At 41.9% G+C, this 23,445-nt stretch overlaps 1 long non-coding RNA gene across 1 annotated transcript in view; it reads left to right on the top strand.

Annotated features, from left to right (window-relative positions):
- Positions 1-23,445, top strand: part of LOC138354281 (uncharacterized) — a 957,217-nt gene that overhangs the window by 802,518 nt on the left and 131,254 nt on the right. The gene's annotated exons all lie outside the window — the stretch shown is intronic.

Below are 23,445 nucleotides of genomic sequence, written 5' to 3'. Positions count from 1 at the left end.
TTAAGTAGGCTTTATTGCGCCTTGAGACTCTTTAAGTAGGCTTTATTGCGTCTTGAGACTCTTAAGTAGGCTTTATTGCGCATTGAGACTCTTAAGTAGGCTTTATTGCGCCTTGAGACTCTTTAAGTAGGCTTTATTGCGCCTTGAGACTCTTAAGTAGGCTTTATTGCGCCTCGAGACTCTTAAGTAGGCTTTATTGCGTCTTGAGACTCTTAAGTAGGCTTTATTGCGCCTTGAGACTCTTAAGTAGGCTTTATTGCGCCTTGAGACTCTTTAAGTAGGCTTTATTGCGTCTTGGGACTCTTAAGTAGGCTTTATTGCGCCTTGAGACTCTTTAAGTAGGCTTTATTGCGTCTTGAGACTCTTAAGTAGGCTTTATTGCGCATTGAGACTCTTAAGTAGGCTTTATTGCGCCTTGAGACTCTTTAAGTAGGCTTTATTGCGCCTTGAGACTCTTAAGTAGGCTTTATTGCGCCTTGAGACTCTTTAAGTAGGCTTTATTGCGCCTTGAGACTCTTTAAGTAGGCTTTATTGCGCCTTGAGACTCTTTAAGTAGGCTTTATTGCGTCTTGAGACTCTTTAAGTAGGCTTTATTGCGCCTTAAGACTCTTTAAGTAGGCTTTATTGCGCATTGAGACTCTTAAGTAGGCTTTATTGCGCCTTGAGACTCTTTAAGTAGGCTTTATTGCGTCTTGAGACTCTTAAGTAGGCTTTATTGCGCCTTGAGACTCTTTAAGTAGGCTTTATTGCGCCTTGAGACTCTTTAAGTAGGCTTTATTGCGTCTTGAGACTCTTAAGTAGGCTTTATTGCGTCTTGAAACTCTTTAAGTAGGCTTTATTGCGTCTTGAGACTCTTTAAGTAGGCTTTATTGCGCCTTGAGACTCTTAAGTAGGCCGTTGTGTAATTTAAGTGACTCGTTAAAGAATGATTTGGTGATGGGCTTAAGGCCTATGAACCTATTAATGAATACTATAATTAACTGACCAACTACCAAAAGTATTTTAATTAAGACCTATTAAGGTCTGGAGGAGCATTTAGGACGTGATACTGGCGTCTAATTACTACTAACCAGCAAGTATACTGTAGTTCTGAACTACGTCCAGGACTGCAGTATACTGTTAGTGTATACACCGAGGAGGAGACTACATCTCTTGGTGTACTCTCGTGGTGTATTTGGTGTACCTAGTGTACTCTCTTGGTGTACTTGGTGTGCCTAGTGTAGACCTCCTATGTAGACCTTAGGTCTACACAGTTCTGTGCCTGTATATTGTCCTTGTAAATACATTCTACATCAAAATGAACTGCTACAACATGTATCAGTCACTTGACTGGTAGTTCCACTTATCAGTCACTTGACTGGTAGTTCCACTTATCAGTCACTCAAGCGGTAGATCCCACGCTCTGATACATATACATATACTCCAACAACCTTTAATATGGAACACATATACTCTATGTATTTCTATGTATCCTAAACAAGCTTTCTCTCCCATGATACAGCGCCATCTGTATTCATAAACTGGGACATTTATATAGCCTCTAAGGGTCAATTTATAAATTTATTCTGACGCCATTAGAGACCCGAATTTGATATTAATAATTTAGATACCTGGTCGAATGCCAATGTTATTCAAGAGTCTATGTCTAAGCTTGTATAGATGTGAACTAAGGGTTATCTTGAGGTTATCTTGAGATGATTTCGGGGCTTTTTAGTGTCCCCGCGGCCCGGTCCTCGACCAGGCCTCCACCCCCAGGAAGCAGCCCGTAACAGCTGACTAACACCCCAGGTACCTATTTTACTGCTAGGTAACAGGGGCATAGGGTGAAAGAAACTCTGCCCATTGTTTCTCGCCGGCGCCTGGGATCGAACCCAGGACCACAGGATCACAAGTCCAGTGTGCTGTCCGCTCGGCCGACCGGCTCCACACTAAAGGGTCCTGCACACTATTGCTGACTTCGTTAAGCTTAATAGTGAATGGGTAGGTAATGGTCAAGACATATCTTGGGTGACCATTATTGCAATCATTGCAAGCTCCTGCTTAACCTCATGTCCACACTCACACTTGTTTTGTATTATCGTAACTATTTACTTGAGAAACTAAGCTGAGTATACTTTAATCCACGAAAAGTTGAATAGGATGTCTGGGTATTGTAATTCATCCTTAAATTTGTTTATCAATATATTTTAACTCATCCTCCATAAATGATTTTTTGTCAGTCATAATTATAATTTTATCATAATTCATAAATTCATAATTTAAAAACGATCATAATTTTATGATCAATCATAAATGATTGAAATGATGACTCCATAAATGACTTTTAGCAACAATTGGACAAAAGTGAACTTGTTGTATCCTAAAAAATATCACCTTTTGTACTATTAGACTTTTCTAAAATTTAGAGTGTTCTAATTGAACAAAAGGTGAAGTTTTTTTTACTATCAAATATTTTTGGCATGCCATTTAGATAGAGTCTAAATGACATGATTAAAATTTGAAAAGTAACTGTTCAACCTTACCCGTCCAAGGCCTAAATGCCTCTAGGCCTAATATACGTCATCTAATTCTGTGCATCTATGTGCTGAAAGGTCTAAAAAAGTTTAGGCTTAATGGTTGACTTTTTTTTCTCTCATGTTCTCTAGAAAAAGAATAGTATATACGTGTTTTTTTGGGGGGATGATGCAACAGTCGATTTTTGTACTTTCGACCAACAGTACATATAAGCACTGTCATTTTAGAATGACAGGCTGTTTATATGATATTGATTTATTTTAATATACTGTAATTACAAATTGACAATGAAAAATGTGACAGTGTCAGACCACGGAGGAAGAATTGAAACAGGAATTTCCTTAAAAGTACTTTCGTATATTAATACATCTTCAGAAGGAATGGATTTATCCCTTCTAAAGATGTATTAATATACGAAAATACTTAAGGAAATTCCTGTTTCAATTCTTCTTATATGTATAATATGTGTATGTGTATGTGTATTTGAGTATAGTATTGTATGTGTATATGAGTATATTATAGTATGTATATTCATTTCCTGCCGATTTCCTGTGATTTCAATACACGATTGAACAGCTCCCGAGTCTTAAATCAACAATTTTTGGACTTTTGGCCGTGTGGTCAGATGTGAGCAGGTATGTTTAATGAACACCTGTGTTGGGTCCGCCTACCTGGTAGTGCGGCCACCTCACCTGTGTAAAACACACCGTTCCAACCTAACCTTTGTTCCGATATGTTATCCGGCCGTGGGGCGTCTGTTGGTCATGCATAACATATGTGGCCAGGTCCGACCTGACCGCGGGCTGGGTCGCTCTAGTGGGCCTTGTAGAGAGGGTCGCTCTAGTGGGCCTTGTAGAGAGGGGTCGCTCTAGTGGGCCTTGTAGAGAGGGGTCGCTCTAGTGGGCCTTGAAGAGAGGGTCGCTCTATTGGACTTTGTAGAGAGGGTCGCTCTATTGGACTTTGTAGAGAGGGGTCGCTCTATTGGGCCTTGTAGAGAGGGTCGCTCTAGTGAGCCTTGTAGAGAGGGTCGCTCTAGTGGACCTTGTAGAGAGGGTCGCTCTAGTGAGCCTTGTAGAGAGGGTCGCTCTAGTGGACCTTGTAGAGAGGGTCGCTCTAGTGGACCTTGTAGAGAGGGTCGCTCTAGTGGACCTTGTAGAGAGGGTCGCTCTAGTGGACCTTGTAGAGAGGGTCGCTCTAGTGGACCTTGTAGAGAGGGTCGCTCTAGTGGACCTTGTAGAGAGGGTCGCTCTAGTGGACCTTGTAGAGAGAGGGTCGCTCTAGTGGGCCTTGTAGAGAGGGTCGCTCTAGTGGACCTTGTAGAGAGGGTCGCTCTAGTGGACTTTGTAGAGAGGGTCGCTCTAGTGGACCTTGTAGAGAGGGTCGCTCTAGTGGACTTTGTAGAGAGGGTCGCTCTAGTGGGCCCTGTAGAGAGGGTCGCTCTATTGGACTTTGTAGAGAGGGTCGCTCTAGTGGGCCTTGTAGAGAGGGTCGCTCTAGTGGGCCTTGTAGAGAGGGTCGCTCTAGTAGACCTTGTAGTGAGGGTCGCTCTAGTGGACCTTGTAGAGAGGGGTCGCTCTAGTGGACCTTGTAGAGAGGGTCGCTCTAGTGGACCTTGTAGAGAGGGTCGCTCTAGTGGACCTTGTAGAGAGGGTCGCTCTAGTGGACCTTGTAGAGAGGGTCGCTCTAGTGGACCTTGTAGAGAGGGTCGCTCTAGTGGACCTTGTAGTGAGGGTCGCTCTAGTGGACCTTGTAGAGAGGGGTCGCTCTAGTGGACCTTGTAGAGAGGGTCGCTCTAGTGGACCTTGTAGGGAGGGTCGCTCTAGTGGACCTTGTAGAGAGGGTCGCTCTAGTGGACCTTGTAGAGAGGGGTCGCTCTAGTGGACCTTGTAGAGAGGGTCGCTCTAGTGGACCTTGTAGAGAGGGGTCGCTCTAGTGGACCTTGTAGAGAGGGGTCGCTCTAGTGGACCTTGTAGTGAGGGTCGCTCTAGTAGACCTTGTAGTGAGGGTCGCTCTAGTGGACCTTGTAGAGAGGGTCGCTCTAGTGGACCTTGTAGAGAGGGTCGCTCTAGTGGACCTTGTAGGTCACTACAGGCTATAGTGATAGAGGTCACTACAGGCTATAGTGATAGAGGTCACTACAGGCTATAGTGATAGAGGTCACTACAGGCTATAGTGACAGAGGTCACTACAGGCTATAGTGATAGAGGTCACTACAGGCTATAGTGATAGAGGTCACTACAGGCTATAGTGATAGAGGTCACTACAGGCTATAGTGATAGAGGTCACTACAGGCTATAGTGACCCTGGTGACATTCACAGTTCGCCCCAGAAAGTGCTGATGCAACATTTTGAACACACACACACACACACAATGCCTGCCACCCGCCATTTTGTGGAGGTGTCGGGTCAATATATGGCAAGCCGGCGGCCCTCAGTGCCACGGGGAGGCCGTGGCACTCAGCCCTGCCCATCCGGCCCCCCACAGGCAGAGCCGGATACATATACGAGGCTGGTCGCCGGAGTATACCTTATAAGAGCTGGGATTTGAGGATAGGCATGGAGTCGGGATTTGAGGTTAGGATAGGGAGTAGAATTGGAGGAGGAAGTGCAGGAAGGGTGCCAAACCACTTCGACCATCGGGAACCGAACGCCGAACTGATATAAGTGAGGATGTTGTTGAACCGACCAGTCTAAAGGCATATATCACATCACCTTAAGATGATTTGCTTAGTGTTGGTAATGCATGCACATTACTGAAAAGCTGCCGCCCAGTTGGGTGGGTGTAGAGCACATGACTGTAAAGCTGTCGCCCAGTTGGGTGGGTGTGGAGCACATGACTGTAAAGCTGCCGCCCAGTTCGGTGGGTGTAGAGCACATGACTGTAAAGCTGTCGCCCAGTTGGGTGGGTGTGGAGCACATGACTGTAAAGCTGCCGCCCAGTTGGGTGGGTGTGGAGCACATGACTGTAAAGCTGCCGCCCAGTTGGGTGGGTGTGGAGCACATGACTGTAAAGCTGCCGCCCAGTTGGGTGGGTGTGGAGCACATGACTGTAAAGCTGCCGCCCAGTTGGGTGGGTGTGGAGCACATGACTGTAAAGCTGCCGCCCAGTTGGGTGGGTGTGGAGCAAGGCTAGTAACTGTGTCACTCACCATAGATGTAAAGTGCCTTGTATAGTGACTGTTGTGAGCCTCTTGTTGAATCACTTGTGATACAAAGATTATTGATATGTATATGTATTTGTGTAAATGAATGTATATACATATACATGTGTATGTAACATTAACAATTGTGTAACTAACTTCACAAGATTGTCACTTGCTTAACTAAATAAACTCTGGGATTCAGGTCCTGAACCCATTATGTGCCTCTGTAACCCATTCCACTACCGCCCACGGCATGGGAATGAGGTGCATAATAAAGAAAGAAAATCTGGAAATCTTAAACTCTGCCAAACTGAGCCGACATTACACACACACACACACACACACACACACACACACACACACACACACACACACACACACACACACACACACACACACACACACACACACACACACACGGGTATGTAGATATGACAGAGCCCAGTAGGCTCAGGAATCTGTACACCAGTTGATTGACAGTTGAGAGGCGGAACCAAAGAGCCAAAGCTCAACCCCCGCAAGCACAAATAGGTGAGTACAAATAGGTGAGCACACAACTAAATAGGAAATACGATACTAAATAGGATATCCTAAATAGGATACTAAAGGAAGGAGCAGAAGCACTGTGCCTGCCACTCTCCATAGTGTATAACAAATCACTGGTAACAGGGGACTTGCCAAAAATTTGGAAGACTGCTAATGTAGTCCCGATATACAAGAAGGGCGATAGACAGGAACCACCGGACTACAGGCCAGTGTTCCTAACTTGCATACCATGCAATGACGAAGATTGTGAGAAACAAATTAATAGCACATATGAATAAATTAGAAAAAATGAGAAAGATGGGAATGACTGCATATTTTTGGGTTTCCAGAAAGCCTTTGATACAGTGCCCCATAAAAGACTAGGCTATAAGTTGGAGACGCAGGCAGGAGTTAGAGGGAAGGTGGTTCTGTGGAGTACCTAAGCAACAGAAGACAGTGAGTTAATGTGAGTGGTGAGATGTCACCAGCAGAGACCCACAAGGATCAGTACAGGAAGCTATCCCGTTTCTCATATAAGTAAATGATCGTCAAGAGAGATTAGACTCATTATCCTCAATGTTTGTTGATGAGGGCAAAAATTATGAGGAGGACTGAGGCAGAGGAAGACAGCATGAGGCTAGGATGACTTGGAGAAATTGAAGGAATGTTCCAACATATGGCTCCTAGAGTTTAACTCAAGAAAATGTAGACTAATGAAATTAGAGGGAGAGAGCAGGAGGCCTGACATTAGGTATCAAATGGAACTCCTTCATGGAACGAACAAAGAGAAGGGTCTATGGGTTCATATCCCACTGAACCTGGGAATCCACCCCATGGTAATTCAATTATCCCATAGTAGTTCATCCATCCCATGGAATTGCAAACATCCCATGGTAGTCCATTCATACCATGATAGAACTACCATGGGATGGGTTCACTACAGAGGCCGCTACCTACTGTATTATACAATGTTTGTATTACAGTAAGATGTATATTTTGAGTCAATTGTACTGTATAGATGATCATTTTGCTGCCATTTCTGTGTTACACAAAAAGCTACCATTAACCAAACTACCATTTAAACCATTTACAGCTGACCCTTACATATCAAAAATCGATTCAGAACTAAAATAAAAATCGAACAGCGACGCACGTCTTAAGAAATGAGATACCTGTCAACACCTCGGATATTTCCTTAACATATTTCTTTGAAGAAAATTCATTACTGTAAGACAAGTTCCTTATCGTCTCTGTTTCACGAGAAGTAGATTTTTGACCAGGCTCCGGTCAAAATTTTCTCATTTTGACCGGGCCCCGATCAAAATTTTCTCATTTTGACCGGGCCCTGATCAAAATTTTCTCATTTTGACCGGGCCCCGATCAAAATTTTCTCATTTTGACCGGGCCCCGATCAAAATTTTCTCATTTTGACCGGGCCCCGATCAAAATTTTCTCCTTTTGACCAGGCTCCGGTCAAAATTTTCTCATTTTGACCAGGCCCCGGTCTCATTTTGACCGGGGACGTTGGACGCCGGATCCACTACAAACGTCAAATTCTAAGTGGTTTTAACTAACCGGAAGTGTCTGAATCTAGTCAGCTTAGAGACTCGTGCCTATTAGCTGTGTGTTTTCTATTAGTCTGGGGAAACGTCAGTTTAGCAGTGCTTTAATATTCAAGGACCTGGAGGCCCCATACACGTTTGAAATTAGGAATATCTGCATAGAGAGATCCACATGGAGCGATGTATATATCAGCTAAATGTATACTATGTGTATGTATAGCATCTCATTAGTCTTATCTCACAGACCAGCATCCTGATAACCTCATCTCGTAAAACCACCAGCATCCGGATTGGATGTCATTAAAATGATATCTGGATTTTGACTTCATAAGAGAATATTAAAGAATAGTGTTCAGGTGTATTAATATGTATCAAGAATGTTTTCTCACTGATCTGTTCTTGAGAAGATTTGTATTTTTATCATAAACATTAAAAATGGTTATTATTATTTTAAAAATGTAGTTTAAACATTATGACTGAAAGCAGCAAGAAAGTTAGACAATTTGAAGTTATATTAGTCCCTTTTTTCATACACACTCTCAATCTTAAACATGGGACACTGAAATTGTGCGTTTATCTATGTGTCTTATAGACTGTATCCCCTATGGTGCAGCGCCATCTGTAATGGTCACCTCTGTACTTGTTTTCATTACAAGGAAGAGCCTGGTTGTTCTGTCCTCCTTTTGATAATGTAGAGCTATGGCTCTAAGCACAGTATTTGATTGTGCACTGAGCCCTAAGCACTCTTAAGGTCTAATCACTGTGCTTAGAGCTATGGCTCTAAGCACAGTATTTGATTGTGCACTGAGCCCTAAGCACTCTTAAGGTCTAATCACTGTGCTTAGAGCTATGGCTCTAAGCACAGTATGTCATTGTGCACTGAGCCCTAAGCACTCTAAGCTCTTAACACTGTGCTTAGAGCTATGGCTCTAAGCACAGTATTTGATTGTGCACTGAGCCCTAAGCACTCTAAGCTCTTAACACTGTGCTTAGAGCGATGGCTCTAAGCACTGTATTTGATTGTATCCTCGTTAACTTTTACCTGATGGATAAGACACTATTGATTCTCATTTTACATACCAACCTGATTGCTGAACAAGGGTCTATAGTTTGGTGCTGATGAGAACTATTCACTATAGTTCGCGTTCAATCCCCGACCGTCCAAGTGGTTGGTAGTGAGTTGTTTCTCAATTCATAGCGTAGCTCTGTTCTCTCGCTGTTTCTTGAGGTTTCTAAAGCTTTTTAACAAAGTTGAACACGCTAAACATTTTAGAGAATCGCTTAGCAGAAAAGTATCTCCTGGCTAAGTATCCATATATTTCCTATGTGGTATGCAAATTAGCTGTGAAATCGAGTAATATCGTCTCTGATAATTTATCCATAAAATTTGATCAAATGTGCGGTTTTTAGTCTCTTGTAGATCGATCTCGATCTACAAGAGCTTGTAGAGCTGGCTGTCACATAGACAGTACCGTCTAACACCCAGGTACCTATTTACTGCAAGGTGAACAGGTACATCAGGGTAAAAGAAACTGCCCATTTGTTTTTAAGGCCAATGTTTGCTGTTGTGCTGATGATCTGTTCTCCTTCCCACCTACCAAAGAGGCTATGGAAACACAGAGGCTATGAAAACTACGTGACACAGATGTGTGAAAAATAATGAGCTTTACACAACCTAACCTAACCTAACCTAACCTAACCTAACCTTCAATACTGCCAAATGTGCTCTGGAGGCTTTTAACGTTTTATCCAGACCACAAAGGGGGATCCAGAACCCTAATTATAAGGTGTGAAGGATAGATGACATTGTTTATGTAATAATCTAAGATGTGGTCTGATGAAGACCTTTTGTGCCCTCTGTAAGGCTTTTTTTGCGCTACCGCTCACAGGATGAGTATGGGGTGCACAATAAACTAGCAGCCTCCGGTGGCAACAATCAAAATCAAAATCCTCTACTAGGCAGAGAGTTTCCAGTAGAGGGTTCTGAAGAACATCTGGGGGGAGGGGATCTTAGATTTTCAAAGGATCTTGTCAATTTTTCTAACGTATTTAGAAACGTGACAAGAGCCCATCTCATCGTGGGTAAGTTCGGACATCTGGAGTAGAATGTTGGATTTCAAGATAGAAATACCTAAAGCCACTAATACGCTCAGCGTTTCAGGCAAGATATAGGGGAAAACCGTAAAAAATAAGACTTAAGACTAATTAAGATCGAACATCTTGATGGGACGAAAGTCATTTAAGAGGCAATGTCTCAGCTTGTGTAGCTGTGGACTATGCAACCTACAAGTTTGCAAATTTTTTGGGGGTACTGGAGGGCCAAGTGCCAAATCTACACAGTAAAATAACAACGTACTGGAGTGAACGATATGGAAGAAAATGCAGAATAGAACCAGTGAAGAGCAGAGGTGCCATAGGCACAATCAGAGAACACTGTATAAACATCAGAGGTCCAGTGAACAGCAGAGGTGCCATAGGCACAATCAGAGAACACTGTATAAACATCAGAGGTCCACGGTTGTTCAACATCCTCCCAGCGAGCATAAGAAATATTGCCGGAACAACCGTGGACATCTTCAAGAGGAAACTAGATTTATTCCTCCAAGGAGTGCCGGACCAACCGGGCTGTGGTGGGTATGTGGGCCTGCGGGCCGCTCCAAGCAACAGCCTAGTGGACCAAATTGTCATACAATACAATACACAAGTCATACAATACACAAGTCAAGCCTGGCCTCGGGCCGGGCTTGGGAAGTAGAAGAACTCCCAGAACCCCATCAACCAGGTATCAACCAGGGTAAGCTTAATTGGGAATAGAGGAAATGGTCAAGACCTTTCCTGTGGAGTTTCCATCCTCGCACTCATTGCAGTCTTTTACAATTAATTAATTAACAGTTAACAAATAAAAAACAAATGATGTCATTTTTTTCTGAAAGCAAACATGCGTCTATCAAACTCAATCAGTTTTTTTTCAGGCGATCATGTATCACTACCCACTCCTACTTTTCAAGAAATGTTGACTTAACAGTTAGCAAATGCAACTTAGGAATGTGTGATGTATATAATGTACAGGATAAAATGTATATATAGCATGGATTAAAACAACTAGACAGCGGTATAGTTAGTCTATTATTAATTCTACTTCTACATGTCTTCTCGTCGTCTTAATTTTGAAAAAAATAAGTTTACAATTAGTTAAATATCCCAGTTTTGGTTCCAGATTTAGACAAGTTAGTTCTGCAAAATGGGTTTACAATTAGTTAAAAATCACAATTTTGGTTCCAGATTTAGACAAGTTAGTTCTGCAAAATGGGTTTACAATTAGTTAAAAATCCCAATTTAGGTTCCAGATTTAGACAAGTTAGCTCTGCAAAATGGGTTTACAATTAGTTAAAAATCACAATTTTGGTTCCAGATTTAGACAAGTTAGTTCTGCAAAATGGGTTTACAATTAGTTAAATATCCCAATTTTGGTTCAAGATTTAGACAAGTTAGTTCTGCAAAATGGGTTTACAATTAGTTAAAAATCCCAATTTAGGTTCCAGATTTATTAATGTTGCCTCCGCTAAATTGCTTTACTATGATTTTCATTAACGATTACCTTAAGTTATAAGACTTTAGAATGATATCCACTGCAAGTAAACAAACCTCCCACTATGCTATAGACGATATCATGAATTCAACATTACATAAAACTCTTCCTGTGTATCAGGTCGGCGTTCAATCCCCGACCGTCCACCAAGTGGTTGGGGCACCATTCCTTTCCCTCCGTCCCATCCCAAATCCTTATCCTGACCCCCTTCCCAGTGCTATATAGTCGTAATGGCTTGGCGCTTTCCCCCCTGATAATTCCTTCCTTCCTTCTGCCTGTGTGTGTGTTTACACTTGAGATGTAAACTTGACCTCTGAGTCCGTGTTGTGATGATGGTAAGTTCGAGTTTACCCATCTTAAGGCTGTGATCATAGGAGATAATTTCCTTGGCTTTCCTCCTGATTCTCTTGGGAGTGATATGAGGCAAGCATACTCGACATTCAATATGTATTGTTGCTGACCCGTAATATGTATTGTTGCTGACCCGTAATATGTATTGTTGCTGACCCGTAATATGTATTGTTGCTGACCCGTAATATGTATTGTTGCTGACCCGTAATATGTATTGTTGCTGACCCGTAATATGTATTGTTGCTGACCCGTAATATGTATTGTTGCTGACCCGTAATATGTATTGTTGCTGACCCGTAATATGTATTGTTGCTGACCCGTAATATGTATTGTTGCTGACCCGTAATATGTATTGTTGCTGACCCGTAATATGTATTGTTGCTGACCCGTAATATGTATAGTTGCTGACCCGTAATATGTATTGTTGCTGACCCGTAATATGTATTGTTGCTGACCCGTAATATGTATAGTTGCTGACCCGTAATATGTATAGTTGCTGACCCGTAATATGTATAGTTGCTGACCCGTAATATGTATTGTTGCTGACCCGTAATATGTATTGTTGCTGACCCGTAATATGTATAGTTGCTGACCCGTAATATGTATAGTTGCTGACCCGTAATATGTATAGTTGCTGACCCGTAATATGTATTGTTGCTGACCCGTAATATGTATAGTTGCTGACCCGTAATATGTATTGTTGCTGACCCGTAATATGTATTGTTGCTGACCCGTAATATGTATTGTTGCTGACCCGTAATATGTATTGTTGCTGACCCGTAATATGTATTGTTGCTGACCCGTAATATGTATTGTTGCTGACCCGTAATATGTATTGTTGCTGACCCGTAATATGTATTGTTGCTGACCCGTAATATGTATTGTTGCTGACCCGTAATATGTATTGTTGCTGACCCGTAATATGTATTGTTGCTGACCCGTAATATGTATTGTTGCTGACCCGTAATATGTATTGTTGCTGACCCGTAATATGTATTGTTGCAGGCCGGAATTTTTTTGCATATGTATATTTCAAAAGCGGTCTTTTGTTTCCCAATTAGAATAACATGATTGATTAGAATAGAATAACATTAGAATAATGACTTGTTTCACCCCATGACAGTACATTGCGAAAAGCTTAATGTATGTATGAATACATTCCAATGTATTAATACATATTTAATATGTATTAATACAGAAAATATAGATACATCTGTCTGTATTGTATCGTCCGCGAGAAATAATACAATACATATAAATACATTGAACTTGGCTGATACATATATATGCTGTTTTGCTGCTATTTATGCAGCGATGCCCAACAGCATAGGCCTACCATGCTGTTATGTTAGTACTTTTTTTTTTTTTTTTTTTTGAGATATATACAAGAGTTGTTACATTCTTGTACAGCCACTAGTACGCGTAGCGTTTCGGGCAAGTCCTTAATCCTATGGTCCCTGGAATACGATCCCCTGCCGCCAAGAATCGTTTTTTCATCCAAGTACACATTTTACTGTTGCGTTAAACAGAGGCTACAGTTAAGGAATTGTGCCCAGTAAATCCTCCCCGGCCAGGATACGAACCCATGACATAGCGCTCGCGGAACGCCAGGCGAGTGTCTTACCACTACACCACGGAGACTGCAAATTACTTATAGTGAGGATGAGGACCATAGTATATATACCGACTTACAACGACATTAGAAAGTAGAAATCTGAACTATTGAGTTGGACAAACCCGAAAACTATTTTTTATTTGTGTTGCTTTGACAAACTAACCTTCCTAGGCCTAACCTAACCTAACCAGAGGGTGCCGGTCGGCCGAGCGGACAGCACACTGGACTTGTGATCCTGTGGTCCTGGGTTCGATCCCAGGCGCCGGCGAGAAATAATGGGCAGAGTTTCTTTCACCCTATGCCCCTGTTACCTAGCAGTAAAATAGGTACCTGGGTCTTAGTCAGCTGTCACGGGCTGCTTCCTGGGGGTGGAGGCCTGGTCGAGGACCGGGCCGCGGGGACACTAAAGCCCCGAAATCATCTCAAGAAGATAACCTAACCTTCCTAGGCCTAATACACAATATCTGAGGCCTAATATAGTACATATGTGTACTATACTAGGCCTAGGAATATTTAAGTTGGTGTTTAAACTTCATTTATTTTAAAATAATTCCTAACTAGTCAGTATACTACTATCTAAAAGATAAGAACGTACGAATTCTGACTATTGACGATAGTCACAATAGGTACTATCTAAACAGGAGGATGGGTTGGTATATACATGTTGATGGGATGATGTATACATACACATTTAGCTCGGCTGGGGCATAAACGTGCATTTAACTAGAATAATACATATACATTTAACTGAGATGAGACATACATGTATTTTTTTAATTTAGCTAAGGCATACATATGCATATAACACATGAGACTTGCATATGTACTGCTGGCTGGGATATACATGTACATTTATCGCTGGGTGGATAATACATATACATGTACATATAAAATGGGATATGAATGCATGGCGTCGTACATAATCAAACGGCACTGCGTGGAATATGTATCACGGACACTGCCTGTGTCAGAGGGACACGTGACTCCAATACTGACTCTTCTCTGGGACACCTGACTCCAGTACTGACTCTTAGCAGGGATATCTGACGCCTGGATTTGACTCTTTATCAGGGATACGTGACTCCAATACTGACTCTTCTCTGGGACACCTGACTCTAGTACTGACTCTTAGCAGGGATATCTGACGCCTGGATTTGACTCTTTATCAGGGATACGTGACTCCAATACTGACTCTTGGTAGGGACATCTGACTTATAATTGGGACAAGTGACTGCAGTAGTCACTCTTGCAGGAATACCTGACTCTTTACATGGTCACCTAACTCGAGTATCGGCTCTTAAAAGGGACACCTGACTCCTAAAAGAAACGTTAGAACTCTTGGATATCCTGTGGGGGTCTAGTGAGGAGGAAGAGCACCACTCTTAGTAAGTCAGTCCGCCTGACTTAAGCTCTTCAGAGCTCACACCTTAGTGTATATACTCCACCAGGTATGGTATACTTCTGAGTGTATATATATACACCGAGAGGTATAGCACAGTATACCTCCTGGCCAATCAAAATACACCTGAAACAAAATAATAGATGGGTGTTTCTCTTCTTTACAAGAACTTCCTCTCGCCATAGGGTTTTCTCTAAATTTTATCCACTGTGCCTTTTCTGAAGCGAAAAGAAGTTCCTTTAATCCTAAACCAGCTCCCAGCACTGGAAACGCTGTGTGTGTGGACTCTGTCTTCCATTCATGTCTGAACTCAAAAGCTCTCTCCCACTAAATCCCTTCGTCCTCTCGATATAAATCTGGTCTTTCGACAGACCAACACACTTGGTGGTAATCTGGTCCAGCCTGCTCCTTCTCCTGCTTCCAATGGGGCTCCTGGTGCAGCACCATTGGAACTTTTGGAGCACCACCAATGGAGCCCTCCTGTTTTCTATGCCTCTTGTCCTTTCCAGTATCTTGGCTTACTCTTAATGACGGACTAAGAGAACACGAAGGAAGTGTTAAGTCTCCAGACACAACCAACTCTCTCTTCCGTCATGTTAGGGACTCTTAATCACCACCTATAGATTGGTCTTCTTCAAGAGCACTGTTTCCTGCCTCTGTTGCTCACAGACGGCGGCATGTCCATGTGTTCACATACACAACATGAATCTCATACACAACATACCCAACATGCGCCATAGTGCAGGCTGTGTACGCCTTTCTCAGTACTAAGTTAAGTGCTCCAACCTTCTAAACAAACGTGATCTGACTTACCTTGAGCTCCTCTAACCCTCCTTCTTAACTTTATCTTATACTACTATCTCTCTCTCTTTCTCTTTACTTCTCCTTATCTTCGCCATTAAGCTTTCTGGAGCTTTATTTACTCTTGTTAATTCCTCAGCTTCACTTCAACCTCCTCACCTCACTTTCTTACCTCACGTATTGACTTTCTCTACCTTTCTCTCTCTCTCTCCTCACCTGATAATGGTTCACGATGGATCGAAACCTCGTCATTTTCTTTATATTCAGATAAGTGGAACATAAGCAGACGATGAGTCACAATAACGTGGCTAAAGTAAGTTGACCAGACCACACACTAGAAGGTGAAGGGACGACGACGTTTCGGTCCGTCCTGGACCATTCTCAAGTCGATGGAGAGTAGTAGTAGAACATAAGAACAAAGGTAACTGCAGAAGGCCTTTTGGCTCACACGAGGCAGCTCCTATTTCCATCCACCAAAAACTCATTCGTTTAAGTGTCTAACCTGCGCTTGAAACAATCCAAGAGATCCCACATCTATTGTGTTACCCGGTAATCTATTGCGGAAACCTACATCCCAGTTTCCAAATCAGCATTTTCCCAGAGCTTTCCTAAATCTAATGTATCTAATTCATAACCATTATTTCGTATTCTATTTTATTTTAGCAGATTCTAAATACTCCCCTTAGTTATGGCCTTTCATCCTCTTGTGCACTTCGGTGATGTCTCTGCATTTTAGAGAATGTGAAGTAAGCTTTCGCAATCTCTTTGCATATGGAGGTTTATAATTTCCCAGATTAACTTTGTCATCCGCTGAATGCATTCAGCTGAATTTATGGTCTTTCTAAAGAGTGGCGACCAAAACCGAACTCTATAAGGTAAACAAGAGCAAGACAGAGCTGAAGAAGAATATTATTTGTTTTATTTCGAACGCTTATGGAAATACTTCCCAGTACTCTGTTTGCTTTAGGACTAATATTTATGTATTTTTTTGGGGGGAGGAGCTGTAAAATTCTTACGAATCGTAACCCTCAGATCTTTTTCGCATTCAGGGTTCGTAATTTCAGCATTCTCCTGCAGATATCTGGCGACTTTACCATCTTTACGTAAGAACATAAGAATGACGGTAACTGCAGAAGGCCTGTTGGCCCATACGAGGCATCTCCTATTTATATCCACCCAATCTCATTCATAAATATGTCTTAACCGACGCTTGAAACAATTAAGGGAGCCTAATTTTATTAGGTTACGCAGTAATTGGCTCCACAAATCTATCCAATCAACGTAGCCTCAAAACGCGACAGTTTTCAACATTAAATTGTTATATGCCAATCTTCCGTCCATTTGAAAAGCCTTTCTAGATACTATTGAAGTGACGTTAAGAGTCCTTTTCTCAATTATATATATATATATATATATATATGTGTGTGTGTGTGTGTGTGTGTGTGTGTGTGTGTGTGTGTGTGTGTGTGTGTGTGTGTGTGTGTGTGTGTGTGTGTATATATCACTCCTTCTGAAGACGTATTAATATACGAAAGTACTTAAGGAAATTCCTGCATACATATATATATATATATATATATATATATATATATATATATATATATATATATATATATATATATATATATATATATATATATATATATATATATATTATTCTTTCCTCTGCACTATTGACTGCCTCAAATAGGTTGGGACAAGAATGAAAACAAATTTGTTAGACATGAGCTGCCCCTTGTAAAGCCTTGTTGGGAATCACCAAATTAAGCTTTGTTTTTCAAGCTGTAGATGCATGGCTTTGGTGTCCATCAATTCAAGAGTTTTCCTCATAATAGACGTTAAGCTAATTAGCCGATAATTCTATGCGCGCGATCTATTTTCCCTCTTAAAGTCTTGCACGACACTTGGATTGGTAAAGGATTGTGATACGAGACTCGACTGTAAGGATTTGTTAAATAATCGAAGACTTTTGCTCACTTTTTTCATGTTTTTAACTTTTTTACAGACAAGACTGAAGGTTCAATTTTTTCACTTTAGGCCGACAACGCTTTGTGTAATAGTGGCGTCATTAGTATGTGTAATTCCTGGTTCTTCACTTGTACGTTATTCTTATGTTCTTTATACACACATTCTTGAGAATAAACACTATTATTAATATTATTATTTAGGATAAAAACCCACACTTGTGTATTTGTGTAAGTTGTGTAAAGAAATTACACGTAGTTTTTGGTACTCAGGAGAGTACCAGACTCCTTGGTGTAAATTGACCAGACCACACACTAGAAGGTGAAGGGACGACGACGTTTCGTCGACTTGAGAATGGTCCAGGACGGGCCGAAACGTCGTCGTCCCTTCACCTTCTAGTGTGTGGTCTGGTCAACATACTTCAGCCACGTTATTGTGACTCATCGCCTGCACTTGGTGTAAATCTTTACATATATTTCACAAATACAAAAGAGTGGGGTTTTTATTCTGTATTATTATGTTTGTGAGAAGACCATTAATTATTGGCTTTAAATTAGTTTTTCTTGACATTGTCTTAGTACTTAGGTAAAAACTTCGGGCGCTGTTTGGCTTACCTGGTTGATACCTGGTTGATACCTGGTTGATACTTGGTTGATGGGGTTCTGGCATTTCTTCTACTCCCCAAGCCCGACCCGAGGCCAGGCTTGACTTGTGAGAGTTTGGTCCACCAGGCTGTTGCTTGGAGCGGCCCGCAGGCCCACATACCCACCACAGCCCGGTTGGTCTGGCACTCCTTGGAGGAAACAATCTAGTTTCCTCTTGAAGATGTCCACGGTTGTTCCGGCAATATTTCTGATGCTCGCTGGTAGGACGTTGAACAACCGTCGGCCTCTGATGTTTATACAAGTGGCTTAATTGATCAAAATGTTTAACAACTTCCTCTCTGATCTTGACTAAACAATTAAACTTGCCGCCCTCACTACCTGTAGGGATTTAGTCAAATAATAAATTCTGCTCTGGTAAATACAGCGATTTTTTTAAAATGTCACGCATTTCTTGGTCACTATGTAACCTAACTCATCTCTCAAGTCTTTGTTTGGTACGCTATTCACCTGGGCTGTAGGAGACTCGAACCCTGGACCCCCATGTGTGTGTGTGAGGTGGAAGCTCTGTCGACTGAGCTATTCAGGAGTCGTAATAAGGAAAGTTGATTTTTTGTTTGGTATTTGTTGAAGAACCCATTTGGGGTCTGGTTAAACCTGTCACTGACTATACACATTTTATCATTTATTTTTGCTTTTGTAATATATTTTTGGAACACTTCTTGATTATATGATAATTTGTTGTTCTTGATATCCTTCCTTATCTTGTATACGCTTATATTGAACTTTATTATTTATTAACTCAGGTAAATTGTATTTTTGCTCCGTTATCTCACATATCTGTACACAAAGTGTTGTGGTACAGATATTCGTTTGCCTTGTTCGGGTTGAATGTAGACACAGTAGTCGCTTCTGTATATTTATTGAGTGAGACAACAAGGTGTATATCTGGCCAACCGAGGTCCACCTTACTCTGGGTCTGAGAGAGAACTGAGGCTGCTGGGAGCATGGCTTGGTGCTCCTCTGTCTGGCATGACGTCAGAGGCCTACTTGAGTGATTGGTTAATTTTCAACTGACATAGAATTTGAGTATAACACAGATGCCGGATTGTAATCTATTCCTTAGCCCCTCTGTTACAGACAAGACTGTATCTCATAGCGTCGTGAGGATACAGAACATCATTCTCAAGACTAGGAATGTTTATCAGACTGAAAAGAATAACATACAGTCTGTTAAACATCTAAATAACATCTTAAACATCTAAATAACATCTTAAACATCTAAATAACATCTTAAACTTCTAAATAACATTTCCGAGTTAAATTATAGAGCTGTTGTTGTAAAGTGATTATTCTACCCAGCAAACTAAAGTTAGCTTCTTGAGGTTACCTTGAGATGATTTCGGGGCTTAGCGTCCCGACGGCCCGGTCCTCAACCAGGTTTCCTTTTTGTTACACACTCTCCCAGGAAGCAGCAGCCCGTAGCAGCTGTCTAACTCCCTGGTACCTAGTTACTGCTGCATTGATCCACAATGTTATAAGCACAACCCTTTCGTAACACCGTTGTGATACGACATTTCGTTCCGTCCTGGGGACAGCTTGATTGATTGATTGATAAAGATTAAGCCACCCAAGAGGTGGCACGGGCATGAATAGCCCGTAAGTGCTGGGGAGAGATTCAGCAAGGGGGACATTATAGCCTCCGCTGACGAAAGCTGTACATCTCTCCTCAATCATGGAGGCTTAGTTGGCCTGGGTTAAACAGTTGATTGGCTCTGAAGCTCTTCTGAAGGGGGGGGAGGGGGGTTGTCTCGGGGAATACTAATCATCCCCCTTCGAAGCTGCCATAATGGAGTAAAGATACATAGGTTTCGTTCGCAAATGCGCTTAAATTCTCCGAACCCTGGAGCCTTAACACGACTTGATAAGTGTCCACGACGGACCGAAACGTTTCCACATTTATTTTACAGGTGTGTAGGTACAGGTGTGTGGTTACAGGTGTGTGACACACACACCTGGTCTTACCCCCACATTATTGTGTGTGTGTATATATATATATATATATATATATATATATATATATATATATATATATATATATATATATATATATATATATATATATGATATTCCTCATTTGCCACTTGGACTGGACGGTTATAACGACAGCCTCGCCTCTTGCAGGGTCGCCGTTCGATTCCCGATGATCCTAGAGGGAAGGAAGGGGGGGGGGGGGGTCGGTATGGACACCGTTCCTTCTCTCCGTGTTCCTATCCCAGCTTCTATTCCCTTCCATGTGCTATACAGTCGTCAAGGCTTTGTCGCTGTATCATCATTATTTCCTTGATTTCTCTCTACCGGAGTGTCACAACACCCGCCGAGGGCAGGTGTTTAGGCTCAACACCCGCATAACCAGGTGTGGTTATTTACTCACCGCACACACACACACACACACACACCTCGCCACATATATTTTAATATATGCAACAGATCTTCAGATTAACAGATCTTTGTTGCATATAGTCCTGGGGACCATTCAGGCGTGTTCGCCTTAAATATATGTGTTTGTGAGTGCTTCGTATTCATTGTGTATCGTGGCAGGTAGCGAGGTTGGCCTGGCATGTGTGTGTGTGTGTGTGTGTGTGTGTGTGTGTGTGTGTGTGTGTGTTTGGTTAGTACGCATGTTCGAGCCGCCGCCGCCGCTGCCTGACACCTGAGTAATGAATATATGTATATGCATGGCGGGCTATTCGTTATTCATGATTACAGTGTCATGATAACGTTCACATATTGTGTGTACGAGAACACTTACATATTAAGTATACGAGAATACTTACATATTAAGTATACGAGAATACTTACATATTTTGTTTGGTAACATTCGTGTATTCCATCCCATATCCTCCTGAAATGATTGTATACTTAGAGTAAATACTTTTTTGAATTATTATTTGTTATAGATTCCGGAAACAAAATTATAGTTAAAAACCAATCTTAAATATTCTTAGGCCTAGTATTGTAGACATATGCTCTATATTAGACCTATAATAGCGGGTATTAGGCTTAGGGTTGATAGGAGAGGTTCGGTTAGGCTAGCTTAGGCTAGCTTAGGTTAGGTTAGGTTAGGTTAGGTTAGGTTAGGTTAGGTTAGGTTAGGTTAGGTTAGGTTAGGCTAGCTTAGGTTAGGTTAGGTTAGGTTAGGTTAGGTTAGGTCGTATATTTATGTTTCTGTTAAGAATGTTTCCCATATGGCCACATTCTTTTCTGGTGGTCCATCACTACATATTGGTACTTTCTGGTGGTCCATCACTACATATTGGTACTTTCTGGTGGTCCATCACTACATATTGGTACTTTCTGGTGGTCCATCACTACATATTGGTACTTTCTGGTGGTCTATCACTACATATCGGTACTTTCCACTGAACAATTACCGTGAGTACTTTCATTTTAGAAAGATAGGCTGTGGATTGTGTAAGATATATATATATATATATATATATATATATATATATATACATATATATATATATATATATATATATATATATATATATATATATATATATATATATACATATATATATATATATATATATATATATATATATATATATATATATATATATATATATATATATATATATGAAACACATCTACACACCTGCAAGTTGAACTTTCAGTACATAACTGATTGTGTACCTGTACACACACACACACACACACACACACACACACACACACACACACACACACACACACACACACACACACACCTGTATGCAAATACGGGTGCAGTTAGATATGTGGTGGCACCACATGTGTAGTTTATAGCACTTAACGAGTCAAACTACCGTAGAGGCCATGGTTTAACGAGGTATTCTGTGTTGAGTCTACATGGTGTCTGCTCTAGAATACAGTTTTGATCTACACATAACATATATTGTATGCCTACTGTATTATAGCTGGAGTCTACTGTAGTATACTTTGAGTCTACTGCAGACTATACTGAGTTTACTTGTCCCACCGTTAATATACAACTGACAGTGAAGGAGAAGTATACGACGTGCTGTGTATTCGAAGCAGAATATATATACAAATATCCCACAGAACACCTGTGTATGATATACGTAATACACACGACACTCTTTTGTAATATATTATATTCGAGCATACTTCCCGTGGATATGGAAGGTTATATGGACTTGGTAAGTCACTTATATATTGACTTGAAGAGTCACTTATGGTATTGACATGGAGAGTCACTTGTGACTCTTGATATCTGACTTGAGAAGTCAGATGTTTTAACAATTTGGGAAGAAATTGGCATCCAGATTTTATCACTTATAATCCTAAATAACTAATCTTCATTTATTTTTATAATTCTCCTTGTGCCGAGAAGATGGTGACAGTCTGGTGGCTGTCAAGCTATCATGGACCCCAGGCTATCATGTACCCCAGGCTGTCATGGACCTCAAGCTATCATGGACCCCAGGCTATCATGTACCCCAGGCTGTCATGGACCTCAAGCTATCATGGACCCCAGGCTATCATGTACCCCAGGCTGTCATGGACCTCAAGCTATCATGGACCCCAGGCTATCATGTACCCCAGGCTGTCATGGACCTCAAGCTATCATGGACCCCAGGCTGTCATGTACCCCAGGCTGTCATGGACCTCAAGCTATCATGGACCCCAGGCTATCATGTACCCCAGGCTGTCATGGACCTCAAGCTATCATGGACCCCAGGCTGTCATGTACCCCAGGCTGTCATGGACCTCAAGCTATCATGGACCCCAGGCTATCATGTACCCCAGGCTGTCATGGACCTCAAGCTATCATGGACCCCAGGCTATCATGCACCCCAGGCTGTCATGGACCTCAAGCTATCATGGACCCCAGGCTATCATGTACCCCAGGCTGTCATGGACCTCAAGCTATCATGGACCCCAGGCTATCATGTACCCCAGGCTGTCATGGACCTCAAGCTATCATGGACCCCAGGCTATCATGTACCCCAGGCTGTCATGGACCTCAAGCTATCATGGACCCCAGGCTATCATGTACCCCAGGCTGTCATGGACCTCAAGCTATCATGGACCCCAGGCTATCATGTACCCCAGGCTGTCATGGACCTCAAGCTATCATGGACCCCAGGCTATCATGTACCCCAGGCTGTCATGGACCTCAAGCTATCATGGACCCCAGGCTATCATGTACCCCAGGCTGTCATGGACCTCAAGCTATCATGGACCCCAGGCTATCATGTACCCCAGGCTGTCATAGACCTCAAGCTATCATGGACCCCAGGCTGTCATGGACAACGGAAGGGGTCTTGTCAACAGTGGGGGTCTGGTAACGGAGGGGGGGGTCTAGGT

This window comes from Procambarus clarkii, chromosome 62 (assembly GCF_040958095.1).
Source record: "Procambarus clarkii isolate CNS0578487 chromosome 62, FALCON_Pclarkii_2.0, whole genome shotgun sequence".
NCBI classification, from domain to species: domain Eukaryota; kingdom Metazoa; phylum Arthropoda; class Malacostraca; order Decapoda; family Cambaridae; genus Procambarus; species Procambarus clarkii.
Note: the sequence above shows the minus strand (reverse complement) of the source record. Positions and strands in the feature narration are given on the sequence as shown.